Here is a 17626-nt window from a genome sequence, read left to right as displayed (position 1 = left end):
GCCCATTTGCTGAGCTTGTCCAGGTCAGCCTGGATCGCCCTTCTGTCTTCTGGCGTGGATGCTTTGCCCCAGAGTTTTGTGTCATCAGCGAACTTGGCCAGTTCACTTCTGACTCCAATGTCCACATCATTAATGATGTTAAACAATATGGGTCCAAGGACAGAGCCTTGAGGGACCCCACTGGTCACAGGACACCATGATGAATGACTGCCATCAATTACTACCCTGTGGGTCTGACCATGGAGCCAATTCCCAGCCAGTGGGTTGTGGTGGACCTAAGGCCACAATTGGTCAGTGTTGCCAAGAGGTGATTATGGGATACCAGATAGAAGGCTTTTTTGAAGTCAAGACATATGACATCAATCTCTTCTCCCTTGTCCAGGTGATAGGTCACCTGGTCATAAAAGGGAATGAGATTGGTCAAGCAAGACCTACCCACAACAAACCCATGCTGGCTATGCCTCAGGATGTTGCCATCGGCCAGTCCATTAAGGTTGGCCTCTTTAATAAACTTTTCTAAGACCTTCCCCGGGATAGAGGTCAGGCTGATGGGCCTGTAGTTAGCCGGATCCACTTTCCTCCCTTTCTTGAAGATCGGCACCACATTGGCCTTCTTCCAATCATCGGGCACTTCACCAGAGCACCAGGAGCTCTCGAAGATCCGTGCCAGGGGCTGGGCTATGACCCTTACCAGCTCCTTGAGCACCCTGGGGTATAGACTGGCAGGGCCGGGTGACTTGAAGGTGTCCAGCCTCTCAAGGTGTTCCTTCACGAGGTCAGCACTGATGGAGGGCAGGGGATCTCCCTCATCCGGATCACCCTGTCCTGTAGTGGGCATGAAGGTTGCACAAAGGTTTTGGCTTACTCTTCGCACAGTTATAGTAGGTCCACATTTTTATCCTCTTACCAAATGGTATCTGACTTCAGTGTGAATTCACATGCTGTTCAGCACATGGAAAGATATTTGCATTTGAGCTACAGATTGGAAACACATGGAAAAAAAAATAAACTTTATGGAATACAGTAGACACTACGTATTATTTGTAGCAACCAGAAGATGCCACTCATGGATTCAGACCCTTTTTGTGTGGCAGTATCCAGAGGACAAAGTTAGTCACTGTCCCTTAGTTTAGCTGAAGGAAAAGCTTCTCTGAGAGCTGATTTATTCTAAAACATGTATACTATAGGGTTCTTTCTTCTTTCTCTGAAACAGTTGATACTGGCCATTATCAGACTGAGAAACTCTATTAGATGGGCCTCAGTTCCGATGTATTGTAGCAATTCCTGTTATTAAACTTAGTAATATGAAAGAGCCCAGGTACTACCCTCTCAAAGAATGCTGGCCGAAGCAAAATAGATATATTTTAACTCTTTAATTATTAAACATTAACCAACCTGCCACTTATAAATGACAGGGAGAGAAGGGAATCCAGTACATTTCCTTGGATCAGGTAAGAGATTTTTTAAAAACAGGGTCCTAAGTTAATAGACAGCTTTGTGTTTTATACATACTGCTTTAAGTGACAGAACATGAAGGCAATAATTAATTTGATGAGAGACTTATACTTTAAGAAGAAGTGCATCCATGTTTCTACACTTCAGGATTTTTTATGCATTTCTGCTTATGGGAAGAGCCTCATATAAAAAAATGAAAACTGGATGTGTCTGGCTTTTATTATTTATTGAACAATGCTCCATTGATTCACAGATCCTCTCCAGACAGCTCATAAACAAGGCCTTTAGTGCAAAGTTTAGACAAGGACAAAGATTTCTGAACTCTTAAGCATAACACAAAGCTCAGCTATTACCCGCACAGGAAGGAGTAGACAGAGATGGAATTCATAGGGGAAAAATGTGAAGGGAAAGTGAGTCAGATTCATACAGAAGCTGGTGTTTCACATTCCTTCCCCACCTCCCCCTTTAACATCTATTAACATACATGCCCCTTGTAGTAGTTACGCTGGATCCACATATCTGTCTAGATCGTTTGTTTTACCAATTACCACGATACCCAGTGCCTGGCACCTTGCTCCCTCCACTGCCCAAAAAGACACTCTAATAGTGCTTCTCTTTTCACTTTCCAGCAGGGCTCTTCCGCCCCAGGGTCTAGTTCAGCTTTATAATTCAGCACTTTCTTTACTTTGGCTGGCAGACCTGAGACTGCACTGCAGCTTCTCCAATTAGCCCTATGACTTGCAGGCAAAGTTCCTTATCGGAGACAAAGAACCAGCTCAAATTGCCCAGATGGAGTGAAAAGTAATTTCTTGTGAAATGCCCCTCCCTATTGCTACTGAAGTCAACAGTGGGAGAAAGACTGAGCCTTACTATTTGAACATGGCAAAGCAAATCTCGTCAAAGATATGCCCAGTAAACAAACAAATACATAACTAGTCTGAACCTCAATGCTCCATCTGTGCAACGGACATAATAGCACTCCCCTATATTCCAGCAGTGTTGCAAGGACTGGCATCTTAAAGATGTCAAGATTGCCAGGTATTAGGGTGCTGGTTGTCATATGAAGATGATAGAAGGGCTTGGAAGTTGTGGATTATTTGCACAGAATTCAAATCCAGCTGTCTTTGAAATCAATGGAGCTAATTTCCCTGACAGACCCACGAGGCCAGCTTCTACACCTTTTTCCAGCTGTTTTATTGCTTTGAGACAGCTAAGCATACTTCCATGTCCTCCCATTATCATCCCATCCCCTATGGAAGCAATTACCATAGTTTGCATGACTTTCAATGGAAGTGGAAATAGGGAGAGCAGGATTGTGTTCTTGTAAGACCATCTCTATATTGAAACATCATCACCCCTATGAAAAAGTTTGAGCCTTTGTGAACCTTGAAGAATTATTTCCAGCACTGCTGGAATGGCTGTCTTTTTGTTATTGCAGGCAGTCACAGTCCACCTTGGCTCTAATTCTTGACAATGATTGTCATTCCTAATCTTTTTGGCAACACATGCACATACAAGAGTTCCTATGATTTGGCTGGATCTCAGCTTCCTGGCAGGAGGGATGAACTACTCTGCCCCACATCCAGCTCTTTTTAATATGTAAAATATGCTCCTGTAATAAAGGTCGCTCTGCAGCTGTGGGCTAACTTGAGGCAGAGTTGGCTGATGGCTTTTAGAAAGAGTCTTGATAAACTAGCACCTATTTTGCACAGGACGGGCCATATCTTTAACTGGTGTAAAAGGCACAGCTCCACTGACTCTCTCATAAGCAATGACATTATTTGTGTGCCATAATTAAGACCAGATATTGCTATTCCTTCCATGCCTTCTTCTGCTGATGCTTTTCCTTTTATCGTCTATTCCAGCCTGCCTATTTCACAAGTCAATGCTATTTGGCAAAATAACATCCTTGGCTGGAATGAACTGACATATGACCCTTGCCCTTAACAGAGTTACATGCCAATATGCACCATAAGCTTGTAGGAGCCAAGTGCAAATTATGACAAGCTATTGGGTACCATCTCTGCACACTCTTCCATGACACAGCCCAGCATCACAGCAGTTCCCTAAGGGTTTCTGGAGCACTTTGGTTATGGCTTGCCCTCTCAGCCAAGTCACTGTGAGGGTTTCAAATCCTCCCAGTGCAGCTGAATCTGGAAGTTCAAAATTCAGCATAAACACAAGCCCAAAAAAAGAGAAACCCAGCCACAAACACACACACATACAAGCCACACCCTCCAGCTAATAAATATGTAGGCCATCACTAGAGTGTATACACATTTTCCTTGCTCCCATCCCTGCTTATTATGTTGGTTAGACTGTTTATCCCTGTTTATTATGTTGGTTAGACCCCCACCCCAAGGGAATGACAAGTGCATTAAAAATATTTTTTTCCAAAAAAAAAAAAATGGTAGAAATGAAATGTTCAATCCATCCCCAGTTAATTAGACCATTTTACAGTACAAAAATTGGAGGGGCTTCTAGTAGTGAAATCAGAGAACTAGTAACCAGGGTTTCTGAGTTTTAAGCCCAATCCAGGAAAGGAGTGTGTTCTAGTAGCTAGAAAATGGGAGATGAGAGCGATATCCTATGGTCTGTTCTTAGCTCTTGTGGAAAAAGTAGTGCAAAGCCTAGATTCTGATCCTGGAAATGTTCTGTGTCTTACGGACCTTATCCATCTGTTATGTTATAAAAAAAGACTTGATTTTTAAACACTAATATGACGTTTTGAAGGATGAGAAAGCCACTGAGTCAACTTGCAAATTGTGCCACTGAAGAAGGCAATTTATCCAGGCTTAGCAATTCATGCACACGCAAACAATAATTGCCTTGTATTATGGTGCTCCCATTTCTCAATGATGCATATTATGACTTAATACAATCAGATGGATGATATGGGTGAATGCTACTTACAAAGAAACTCCATGATATGCCATTTGTTATATATCTTCAAGCATATTTTAGCTATCTACTTGCGGGTATTTAGAGTGTGGATTTCAGATATATTTTGCACCTCAAAGACCACTGTGATGCCCTTTTCTTGATATATTCTCTAGTTTAGGGCAAATTTCTTCTCATAACTTTGATGGAAATAAGCACTTGATTTTGTCAGTCAAACGGCTTTCAGTATAGACAGGGCTTATAAAACAAGGCATTGCTTGAAAGATATGCACGTCTGAGTGCTTTGAGTACATTTTTTTCTCCCCCAGACCTTACTAAGGATCTTATCCCCTTTTAACTCACTTGGAATTTTCTTGTGGCAGCGGGGTGGGGGCAGAGAACGCATGCCTAGTTTAAATAGCGATTTTCTTTTATTAGTAGTTTTAACTTTCCTGAGTTCTTCTAATAAAATGAAACATCAGTCAATGCAATCCTGAGGCCCCAAGCCTACAAAGGAATCTATATGGCAGACCCTACTGAAAGAACGAAAATTCTGTATCCTGTAGCTAATTATTTAGTAATGCTCAGTTTAAACAATCTAAAATGAGCAGAACTAGGGTATTTTAATTCCAGCACCCTTCACAACTTGGCATATACTCAATTTTAAAAATATTTAGAATAGAATATGTTCAAGCAGCTAATGAGTACCACTGAAAAATCGACTCACTGAAGCAGCTAGGTTTCAATGGTGTCTTTTAGATGCCTACAAGCTTTCATCAGGAAACTAGTACGGATAAGGATAGATGGTTTTCTGCAGGAGCACAAGTCAGGCTGTCAGAGTGCAGCAGAAACATAAGTCTCTAAAGACAGGTTTGCATAGAAGAGGTCTTTAATTTTGGAGATCTGGTATACAGCAGAGTAAGTGGAGGTGGGACATAATGTCTAAAACTTAATCTGTTAAGCATATGCTTGGGAACATTTCCTGTGAGAACATCCAAAGCCCTTGTTGTGTGTAGCAGGTAAGAATGATTGTGTGTGGTCTCTCCTTACCTGTTTACATATGACACTATTTGAGTCACCTTAACAGTGTGTTTGTACAAAAAAGGGCTGTTACTATGGTGACTGTGACACTTTTAAATAGAATAGTTACTATTCCAACAAAGAAAAATTGCCAACTCTGAGCCCATGTTCTTTATAACTCAGCCAAACATCTGTCCCTACATTCCTGTAGATTAGGTTAGTTTATTTCTCCTTAATAATGTTAGTACATAGAGGTACCATCCCGTGGTACTAGTGGTATCGCTAGCAAAATTCTGACACCGAGTAAAATTTAGAGACAACAAGAAGTTAAGTGGGACTGGAGTAATCCAGAGGCCTTGTGTTGGTCCTTGACACAGAAATGAATTTTCTCATTTTTACTGTGATTTGATATAGCAGTGGTAAAAATTGAATGACAAAAACTTATAGTTCCCAAATTCAACACAGGACCCACATGTTGGCTTAGAAATGGTATTTAAAGGCCTGTTTTTTGGGTATTGGCTTATAGGTATAGATATATGCATTATAAGGGATCGCAATGGGCAGCAGGGGTTAAATGGATTTCTAAAGAGCTTGGGAGACGCACACACAGCTTCTCATAGCTCTGGAAGTACACAGGCGGTCTAGCACAACAAGACCAACAAGGACACAGTCTAGGAAACAGGCTGGGAACCAAAGAAGTATGTACCATGCTGTCCCAAACATAAGTGACATCAGCAACAAGGCCTCAGAGAGCAGGGGGGCTAAGTCCTGGTTTTCAGGGAACAGACCAAATTAAGAGAAGGCCCAGAAGGCCACGTGGGCATGTGACCACGGAGAGACAACCATGAAGAGTCATCAAGGGGGAAGGAGAATACAAAAGCAGAGACCTGAGATTAACGACGCATCCTTCCCGGTCCCTCCCTTTGTCCGTCCCTCCTTCTCTTCCTTGAGAGGGGTTCCCATGCCTATCCCTGTCCCCTGGGAAGGGTCCCCGAGGCCACCATGGACCACGGGCATGCCAGTAGTCCATCTCATACACCCCACTGGAGGAGGGCTGTGGGCCTTAGCATTCCACCTCCAAACTGCTGACACCTAAGAGAGTGGAGCCTGCATCCTGACCAGATGTACTTGGACTCTGATGACAGCCCTAGGACTGGTAGATATACAATTGCTTGATTGTTTATATTGATGCTTTTCTGTTACCACTTTGTTTCAATAACTTCACCTATTATCAACTGGCAGGTGTTGTGGTTGATCTGAAGGTTGTGCTCACCCGGAACAAAGGTATAGGGGCTGGGTCCAAATCAAGTGTCAACACCACAGCTAAGGACAGTGAAGGCTTGCTTGGCCATTTCGCATAGCATCAGTGAGGTTAGCAATAGCACTTGCCATTCCAGATAGGCAAAATCTCCATGTCTTGCAAGGGATATGAATCCTCATTACTTCATGAGAGTTTATATATTCCAGGGTGGTACTTTGCTGAAAGTCAAGTCTTGGTCAGTTTGTGATCCACTGTGCCCCCCAGATCTTTTTCTGCAGAACAGCTAGCTAGAATGTCGTTCTCACTTTTATATTTGTAAAATGGATTATTCCTACCTAAGTGTAATGCTTTGCACTTGCTCTTATTGAATTGTACCTTGTTTCCTTCAGGCTCTTTATCCAAGCTGTCATGGGCATTTTTGAATTCTGATCCTATCCTCCAAAGTGCTTGCAACTCTTTCCAGCTTGGTATCTTATACACATTTACAGTCAATTCATGAAAATACTGAATGGTACTGGGGCCAGAATAAGTCCCTATACAGAACCTCATATGAACCCCTATACAGAACCTTTTTTTTTCCTTTTCACTCTTTGTCTGTCTTGTCTATTTAGACTGTAAGGTCTTCCAGGAAGGGGCCATCTCCTTCTTTGCATCTGTACAATGTTAAGCACATCAGGGTTTGACTCTTCCTCAGAGCCTCTGGGGGATCTGTAATATCCACAAAATAATTTGGCTCTATTAATCTATAATCTGTAGGAGTTTGGCTGTTGACTTTAGCATAAACCAGACAGAATTTTGCTCTGGAAAAGGTTTTTCCAATGGTCAGAGAAAATATGCTTTCAATGAAAATTTTGGGGTTTTCATCAAACAGATGATTTTTTTTGTCCAAATTTTTTACAGGGAAAAGTAATTATTTTCTGGATCAACTGGAAATAGCGGTTCTGTGGGAGCCATTTATATTTGTCCTCTGCAGGGTGTTAACGCCAATAATAATTCTGCAGTAAAAACAGCCTAGCATCTAGCAAAGCGGAAAAACAGCAGCTAAGTGTGGAGAATCGGAAACCTGATTTGAATAAGAGTAACCAGATTGCAGGGACTTAAAATAGAATGGAGACTAATGTAATTAAAATTAAAAGGTTCAAAGCATATTAAAGGGCATTAACATGCAATAAGGAAATTCTTAACCCACTAACGCTCCATATGCACAGTCGTAAAGGAAAAACCAGCCCATAAAAACCATTCTGCTGGTACAGGCAATGGGTTCACTTCCCAACAAGGGATCAGTAGCTCCAACAAACTTTCCACTTGATGCCGTTACATTATTGCAGAATGTCACCACAGTAAACACTTGATTCCAGGAGGAGCAGGCACCCTCCGTTCCCACTGAGCAGGTTCAAACATTAGCAAAACCAAACCCTTATCTTCTAATCACATTCATACACCTGTTTGAGGCTTTACTAACTTAAATGACACTGGACAAGCACTAGCACTAGGGCACTCCAGTAAAACACAGGAACTGTCACAAAGGGTCCTGTCCTGCCTCTCTCAGACCCAGAAGCAGGCCAAAGCAGCCGTGCAGCGTGAGAGCCTTAAACAACTTGCCCACTGGAAAATGTTCTTGCTTATCAATGCTAGCTTCATAGTTGTTAGGGGCTGGAAGGGGCCTTACAGATCATCAGGTCCAGCTCCCCTGCCCTTGGGCAGGAAAGACCGCTGGGATCAGATGACCCCAGCAAGGTGGGCAGCAAGGTGTTTTCTGAAGATTGCCAGGGTGGATGTCTGTACTACCTTTGGGGGGAGCTTGTTCCAAACCCTTGGTACTCAACTTGTAAAGAAGTTTTCCCTTGTGTCTAGCCTGAAGCAATCTTCAATCAGTTTGTGCTCATTATTTCTTGTTCTCCCTTGGGGGGGCCTTGGCAAATAAATGCTCCCCCAAGCCCTGAGGTATACCCTTGATATAGGTTGCCACCAAGTCCCCTCTGAGTCTTCTCTTCTCCAGGCTGAACAGTCCTAATTTTTTCAACCTCTCCTCGTACGACCTGGTGTCTAGGCCTCTAATCATATTACTAGTTCCCAAGGTTTTACTTGGGTGTTATTTTTATTTGTTTAGTTATTTTAAGATTGGGGAACTTCACTTCACGAGAGATCTGGGCTAACTGGAGAAGATTTGGAGAAGAGCAATAAGAAAGCTATGGGACCTAGAAAATGCAACTTATGAAGAAAGATTGGAAGAACTTGGTTTGTTTAGCCAAGAGAAAAGAAGCCAGAGTGACATGGCAGCAGCCTTCAAATATATCCAAGATTACTACAAAGTGGAGGGGTATAAACTACCTTCCATGCCCTCAGGGTACAGTACAAGCAATACACTGGATTTAGAAAGTGAGATTTAGGTTAGACATCAGGAAAGCTCTGTAACTGGAAGGATGGATTCCTTCGGGAGGTTCTGCAATCTCCACTACTAGAGTTTGTTCCAAACAAATTAGACAGGAGGGTTTAGGGGCAGCTGATCTAGGGCAGGTGGATGGACCAGATGACCTTTCATACTTTCTTCCAGCCCCACGTCCTCGAAATCTATACGAGGTTCCAAGGTGGTGTTCGATCTGTTAGGCTAAGCAACTTGCAAACTTGAACATGGACCAAAGCAAAATCTCCAAACCCAACTTCAAAGTCCCTTTAAGTTCTCAAAATAGCTTTACTGAGCTCTTTTGTAAAATGCTTCTTTATTTCAGGGTCTGAAAATTAGCTGAGCTTTCATGGAAATCTGACTCATAATGAATTCACTCCACCAGTCAATAAATCAAAGCAGCAACACAGTCTCATTCAGCAGCTACCACCAGAAATAAACTTCCCGCAAGCCTCTCAGCCTGTCTGAAGCATGCAGCGATACCTGGGTACAGTCTACAGACAACGCTTGGTTGTACTGAAAAGTGCCTAATCTTTGAGAGTTGCTGTCAACTTCCTGAAGATTAAAAGAAGAATGAGAGTAAAGCACATGGAAGTTCCCTGTTAACATCCCTTGGTAAAAATGAATATCACAACAAAGATTACAGGATGGCTTTTAAATGACAACTAATTATATTCAGTGGCCAAAAGTGGATGTATGCTTTTTCTCCTGCATGCTGCCTTTGATCTGCTCCACTTGAAGTGTAAAGTTCAAAGTTTGTGCTAAGAAGCTTTCTGTCTCTTTGGTCCCAAACCTGCAAACTATTCCTTTAAGTGAACTGTGAAGCATCTCTTAGTGAAGTCAAAGGGACTACTTACACAAAAAAGGTTATAACTGGAAGAATCCGGCCCCTAGCGTGCATGGCTTCTTGCCGAACTTGCTGTTGTTTGTTTAGCTCCTGTGCAATAGGCGTTTCCTTAGCAACTGCCTTATCCCTTTACAAGTCTTTGTTAATGAGAGCCATTGACGTCTGCTATGTACAAGGATGCTAAAAAGGATGGCACCAATAAAAGCCTTGAAGAGTCCCCAGTTTCCATGAGTAAACATAGCATCACCCACCAAGGAACTTGCTAGAAGGCCTCTCTATTGAACAATAATGTATATAGCCTTTAACATCATCAGTGGGAGTATTTTCAAAGCCTCTTAAGGTCAACAGGAAAATACCTTGCCCTTTTCTCTGAGTGAGTAACTCCAGCGCTTGCTGGCACGCATATGGCCACAAGAGAGAGATGCCCACTGGAATATCTTATTCCTAGAGCATGAGATCCAATTTCTGCCAAAAGGGGAGATGATTTGTGGTTCAGACTCTGGCCTGAGTGCAAGAGTGTGATGCTCAATGCCTCTTGCTGCCTCTTACGCAGCTGAACTAGCTAGCTGGGGTATCTCCATGATCCACTCTAGCTATGGTTAGAATGGTTTTTCCTGTGCAGAAACACACCCATTGAATAATTATGACTCTCCATCAAAAAATACCCAAACTGCATTTTTATGTTTATATTTTGTTGACACATAGTTGGTGATACACACGGATGAGAGCAATGCACATGGGCAGAAGGACCTCTCAGATGTGGCTTTGAATTCTACACCATACTTTCCCAACACCCCCGTAGCTGTTCGGGTTCGCACAGACTTCTCTCTCACAAGGAGCCACTTATACAACCTGTTCCCTTGCTAGGACTTGATTCTGCTCCCGGTGACTTCAGTCAACAGGCCTCAGTGGGAGCAGGGGTTGGCTGTGATCAAGCAGCAGAGTCTTTGAAAGCTGTGCTGCATATTAACAGCAGGCATGGCTACATATGGAAGGTAACTGAGAAACAGGCTTTGACCCACCATGAAAGCTGAGATTCTCAACAGTATACTTCATGATTAATGGCAGGAACCCAGTCCAAAACCAACACCATCACTCTTCATTTTAAGCTCTTGAATATCAAACAATACTAGAACTGGAAGACGATAGTGGTTATAACCTCAGATGTGGACAGCATTTTTGGATGTAGTTCGCTACTGTATTTGGTTTTACCTTAGGGTGCAGTTAGTTTAAAATGAGTGGTAACCACTAATACCATAACTACCCACATTCTCTGGTAATTTCTGACTGCTCAGGGTGCTTTTAGCATTTTCAATTAGTTTTTTAACAATGAAGAAATGAGCCACAAAGAATTATAGCAGACTTTACTAGCTCTGATAAAATGTTACAGTCCAAATCCTCAGCTGTTATCAATCAGTTCTCCTACTCTGAGTTACACTGGCTGTTGATGTGGCTCCACATCATTAGAAGGGAAAAAGAAAAGCTGTGTTGCATTTTGACATGTCCTTTCTTTCTATCACCAGGCCCTTCCCTGCATTTAAGCAGCTTCTCACTGTTTTCCAAATACACCCTCAAACTGGCATGACCTGATATCTGAAGATCACCCTTGCATAGTCCACCTCCTGCCATACTGTAAGTACCATGCTAGTGAAACAGACACAACCAGTCTTCTTACATCACCAGTAACCATCTCATATAAAGCTATTCATGAATTTATCAAGCTACATCTTAAAACTAACTATAATCTTTTGCCCCCTCCCCACCCAAAATAGGCAACAGATGTAGGCTCTACCCTCAGCTGTGTCGCTGGTCTGTTGTGACTTCAGGCAAGTCACCTCACCTCTTTATACCTCAGTTTCCCTGTGCATAACATGGAGATCATGCCACTGAATTCCTTTATAAAGCACTTTCCAAGCCAAGGAGAGTTTTATGTAAGAGCTTAGTGTTATTATTGCTGTTGTTACGAAGTAGGTAATTTTTAAACCAATGTCCAAGGGACACATAAACAATCGCCAGGACTAATCTAAGGGATTTGCATGCAGAACTCTCATAACTTGAAAATGAAATCTTTCAACAGTCAAGGCAGGATGTGATTAGTAACTGATGGCACAACTGTGCAACTCTTAATCAACCTTTTAACTCTCCAGCTGGCCAGATGATGAAATGGTGATTTCCTGTAAGTTCCATCAGCCACACAATTTGTGCACGAAATTGGTCTGTTCTTCTCCTCTCGCCACTTGCAATAAACTCATTTATCTTTCAGCTTTAGATTCATCCCTGGGAAAAGACCTGTGAACAAGGGAGGCCTATAAACTGCTTAAATCCTCACAATAAGTAAGAATTAACTAGAGCATAAGCTTTGTGCCACTTTTCTGTACATGCTGAATCTCCCTGTACCTGATGATTAGCACAGAACTCATAGCAGGGGCCCAACCACTACAGCAGCAGATGAGTCACAAAAGCACTACTTTTAAAAATCTGGCCCCCAGAAATTAAAGTGCTCAAAATCCAAAGCCACTTATGAAATGCTAGCATCAATAGGCTGTCATGTACCACCATTCTGGGAGTCTAAAATATCACAAGACACAGTGTTCACATAAGACTTCTGCTATCTATGTCACTCCATAGAGTTAATAACAGGGGGAAAGAAAGTCTGGCAGCTGTAAGTGTATCTTGACCCACATACCATCAAAGGTGGCTAGTGGAAGAACCAACCAGGATTGGAAATAGGCAGACCTCTGCCTCAAATGAGCACCCAGAAGTTTTAGGGCACAGACAGAAGTTACATTTGTCATGGGATTGGCCCCCTAAAAGTGCTCTACAGCCATGCCATGACACACATGCACAGCTGCAGAGTATTTGCAAAGTGGTCCATCACACAACAAATTAACCCTCAGCAAATAAGGAGTTAGATGAAGATGCTCCACTTGTGTTCGCTGGAGTTAATCCGTGGTGCATCATCCCAGCCCCATTCCCAGGGCAGTCTACAGGAAGTCAAGGGGGAAGAGGGAGTGAGCTGTGGGCTGGGGTTTGCCCGGCCTGAGCTGGAGTGGGGAGGTGGGTAGATTGGAACCCCCACCGTCCCTTCCAGCTCAGGCTGGACAAACCCCAGCCCACAGCTCGCTCTCCCTCTCCACTCCCTGCAGGCAGCACTGGAGATGGAAGAGCATGGGGTGGGGGTGGGGCTGGGGGAGAGGGTGGCTCTTCCACTGCAGATAAGCTCGATCCCCATCCACCCTCCCTCCCCCCGACACAACAGGTACGCCTCTGTTGGGTTGGTGGGGGCACTCTAACTCATGGCACTTTATCTAAAGCACCATGAGTTAGACTGGGGGCCTTGATGTTTGTCAGCGCCCTCAAAGTTCTTGCATAGCCTCTTGCTAGAACCCTTTGAACCTTTTGAGCTTGTAGATGTTACTTTGATGTTGTCTCATCTTTCTGAGCAAAGCATTCCAGTGAGACAGTCCCAGCTGATTGTGTCGACTTAGGCCCAAAGCCTGCAAACACAGATGTGAATTACTTTATTCACTTGGGGTGTGAGCCAAAGGCCTTGAAGCCAATGGAAAGACTTCCACTGAAATTCCATGGACTTTGGACAGGTCTACTTACCCTCTTATTGAATTTGTTTTTTTCAAGACATAAAACAATTATGCGAAAGGGGAAATGAATGAGGCCTTCAAATAATTTTTCCTAATGAAAATTTCCCCATCAGCCTCCTTTCCATTTCATACAGTATGTCAGAAGAAGCAAAGATATTTGTTTTTATGGAAAACTGTGAGGTTATAAAGTGAATCCAATTATCAGCATAGATGTTACTGGTTGACTTGTGATAACAACTGTACATTACTATGGGAATAAAATCAACTTTGGACCATTCAAAGACAAGAAATTAAATAAAAATACAGGCCAGTTATTTTAAAAGTAGATGAGTTTCCATTTTCAGTTGTCCACACTGAACCAATCTAAAGGAGCTTAAGTCTAAGGAAATGGGAAGGTGTTTCAGGCTGGTGTTATCACAGTGCAAGCAAATTAATTATTTATATTAATAATTAATGTGGACATAAGAAAACTGTTGTCCCTAGAACAGGGGTGGGCAAAATATGGCCTGTGGGCCAGATCTGGCTCACCAGGTGGCTTCATTTGGCAGGTGGGCAGGTGGCTGGCAATTAATCGTATCCAACCCAGCCCACAGCTGTCCCTGCTGTGCTTTGCATGGGACCAAGCCCCTCTTGGGCAGTGTGCTGTGCTCCCACTCTTGTGTGTGGGACAGCCCCAGCCCTGGCCAGCACACAGCTTTCAGGTAGGGCTGCTGCTTCTGCAGCTGCCTGGGGAACTGCTCAGCTTCCCCGGCCTTCAGTGGCTCCTCCACATGTCCCTGCTGCAGCACTCCAGGCAGCAGGTAGGGAAGAAGTAGTGTGGGGGGGGGGAAGTGGCCGCTGGGCAGAAGCGCAGAGCCCAGAGTGTGGGCCCCACGTCCGGTGGGGCAGTGGAGCCCAACTCATCCCAGTTCCATTGCACAGGGCTCCTCATCTCATGTGTAGCTCCCAGGACCTCTGCTGTGCACCATGGGAGGGAGGGGGGCGTGTGTGTGTGTGTGTGTGGTGGGGTCTCCCATATGCACACCCCACCATACCCACATACTTTCCCCCATGCCCCCACACCATTGCACAAACTCTACAACCACACCCCCCCAGAAACTCCCCCACACCCTGCCCACACACCCACACTGCACAAACACACATACCCCACGCCTCCAGCACACACACATCCACCCCCCCAACCACACCAACACACAATATACAAAAGTAAAACTTTATTTTGAACTATTATGCAATTACCTCTATATACACTATACAAACGCATGTAAATAAGGACATCTTTTTTGACATAAAATTAAAATGTTATACTAGATGTTTGATTTTTAGTATGTGGTTTGTTTGTTTTTCTGGTTCCAAGATGGCAAACCCCCTGTCCCAAAAGGAGTATTTCCAGGGGGAGGGGAGGGACTTCTGGTGGCAAAGGTCGGGGGTTAGGGGTGGGACTTCCAATTCCGAGATGGCAATCAAGAGGTGGGGCTACCCTTGCGGCCCCCAGCAACTCATCAAAGCTCATTAAGTGGCCCTCCTGCCAAAATTGCCCGGCCCTGCCCTAGAATCACTAACTGAAAATCTTGGCCATAGTTTTACATTTTTCAGCATCTCAGCGTAAGCCATTAACAAACATATGCTATTAAACAGCTGCAATGGTAAGAATCGGAGTCTGGTTCAAGTCTCCCTATGGAATCTGCTTTTCTTCCACTGAGGAGCATTTTATGGGAAGGCTCACTGGATTATGAGGAGACATTTTAAAAGATAGGTAAAAAGTTTATTAGAAAATGCACTGCTTTTCTGTAATAATAAACATGATACCAGGAAAAGGGGAACAGTCATAAAAATCTTTAACCAAAATAATGATTGACAATGCGTGTGTGTTGGGGAGCGAGTGTCACCTTCATTAAAGTATTTGGTATTGTCAGTTTTTGGAGAGAGGTTGCTAGTTGGAAAAAATGTAGATGGGGCTATTTGGAAAGCAAGATTTTTCCTAGGCCCAGTGTTTATAACAATTCAGGGCAGAAGTTGGTTCATAGGTCTGATCTATGTACCTGTCTATCACTCCCTTGTTAAGTCATCTTCCTCCCCCTTTTGTTACAGTTCACATTAAATATCCTTATCTCAGTTAACAGGACTGGGCCTATAGCAGTTCCCACGTGCATGGGGGTTTTGCTGGAGGGTCATGGGGTAGTCCCCCACTCCACCTAGTCCCAGTAACCCCAACCTGGGGCACTCCCTGCCTTTCTAGCTCCCTCTTCTTCCCATCCCTTTCTCTCCACTATTGGCTTTTTTCCCTTTTCCTCTTTTAGGGCTTTCATGACTCTCTCTTCAATTTCAATCTCGTTTCTCTCCCCCTCCCCTGCAGCCCCTCACCTCATGCCCCACACTTCTGTCTCCCCCTCTCAGTTTGTTCTCTCTCTTCTCTTCCATAATGCCCCCTGTCCCAGCATATGCCTTCTACCTCTGCGCCTATATACCATCCTCCATCTTAAAGATCTCCCTTTATTCCTTCCATTTTGGTTCCTTTGCCTCTCCCCAACTCCTGATCCTCCTCTGGCTTAACTGCTGGACTTGAAACACTTATGCTTTGTGTGAATGTACGTCAACAAGACAAGACAGAAATCCCACTCAGACTAACCGTCATGGACTTCCCAGCTCTGCCTGCTGAGAAAGTGCATCAGATATGTTTACTCAGCCTCCCTGTGCCACACTACACTTTTCTGGGGGCCTGGGAGCTGAAGCCTGAGCCAGCTGTTTAAGGGGTGAAGGGAGTTCCAGCCAAGAGCCATGCCAGTGACTTGTTCCAATTAAAATCTCATGGATTCACTTGGATTATTTCCATCCCAAATCCCAAGAGGGAGGACTGCACGTTCAAGAGGATTCAGCAATACCATGCTTTAATTGCTGTTCCAATCACTGTTTAATCGCTGTTCTTTTTATATTCTGGGAGCTGTTTTAAAGAAGTCTTGATGCTGTCTCTCAGGACCTGGCATGTGCAGAGAGCAAGGCAGGGAAAGGGTGGCAGCAGACAGGAAAAAGGGTTTTGATTCAGCAAGCCAAATCTGTGATTCAGAGGTCTCCTGCTCTTTGAAAGGGCAGGTTTTATATAATGTTATCGTTATTACTAATAAGATGACTCTGATGGAAGCTAACAGAGTGAGAAAGGGGAAATACAAAGAGAGGGAGAGATTACGTCTGTCACTGTGGGAAACTTCACTATATTGCCACATCTTTTCCCACCCTGTATGTCCTTGACCTGCTATCCCATGAGCCCCCTCACCAAGAGATCCTGGGAGCTATGTGTTATGCTCCCAGTGTGGCTGGGCCTCTGGGTTTTCATAAAAACAGAAGTCCACATTGAGTACCTGTTGATGCAGGAGAAGGAAGAGAAGCAAGATTATAACCTTTGCTGAACCTCTTGGCTCAATACAGAATTGGTTTCTCTCTTTCTCACCAGATTTAAAGTTGATCCCTAAAAATCGAGACCTTTTAGATGACAAAGCCTGAGAGTTAAAATGCCTGTAACAGTTCCTCAGCACAGATAAGCCCTGCTTAGCACATACCCCAGTGGTGAAGGCTTAAGTGATTTACCCCACTTCTGCATCAGTACGTACACTGGGACCAGCTGAGGCTGCTTGGAGCCTGTTGCATAGATTAGAGCATGCATGGTGTTGCCCATATAATTAAAAGGAAAGAAAATCACTCCTTGTCCAAATCCACACCTGAAAGCTTTGTGCAAAATAAACCAGGCTCAAACATCTCGGAGGGTGACCCTCCCCTGAAACTTCCCCCTTGAGTTCTTGGGTATTAGGGAAAGGCACTATCAATCTGAGAGAGTGAACAAGTGACTATATCAGATTATCCAGATAAAAAGGCATGAGAGAGGGACATTCCAGCCACCACAATGATTTACTAACTCTGAGGTGAAGGGGAAGGGGGTGCAATTTGTTTAATACTGAAAACACTTTGAAAGCATGCACAAACCCTCAAATGAAATGCAATGAAATATTGCCCAGAGCAATGTGGACATGCACCATCCTTAAGGCATCAGTTTAGATTTTTAGGCATCATGGTTCCTCTAATCTGAGCCACAGGATCAGCGCTCTAGAAACCAAGCTAGTTAGAGGTTGATTTTTTTTACCCAAATATAACTTGCCTTTGATTCATTT

General features: G+C 43.6%; 1 long non-coding RNA gene across 1 annotated transcript in view; it reads left to right on the top strand.

Annotated features, from left to right (window-relative positions):
- The window catches only part of LOC109324558, a 94163-nt gene that overhangs the window by 62362 nt on the left and 14175 nt on the right, over window positions 1-17626 (top strand). The window contains exons 3-4 of the long non-coding RNA XR_002104957.1: window positions 11391-11499; window positions 12131-12201. This is a non-coding gene — a long non-coding RNA (uncharacterized LOC109324558). The remainder of the gene's footprint in view (window positions 1-11390; window positions 11500-12130; window positions 12202-17626) is intronic.

The sequence above is a fragment of the Crocodylus porosus genome, unplaced genomic scaffold (assembly GCF_001723895.1).
Source record: "Crocodylus porosus isolate Cpor-Errol unplaced genomic scaffold, CroPor_comp1, whole genome shotgun sequence".
Taxonomy (NCBI): Eukaryota; Metazoa; Chordata; order Crocodylia; family Crocodylidae; genus Crocodylus; species Crocodylus porosus.
The sequence above is the reverse complement of the archived record's forward strand: the minus strand, read 5'-3'. Positions and strand labels throughout refer to the sequence as shown.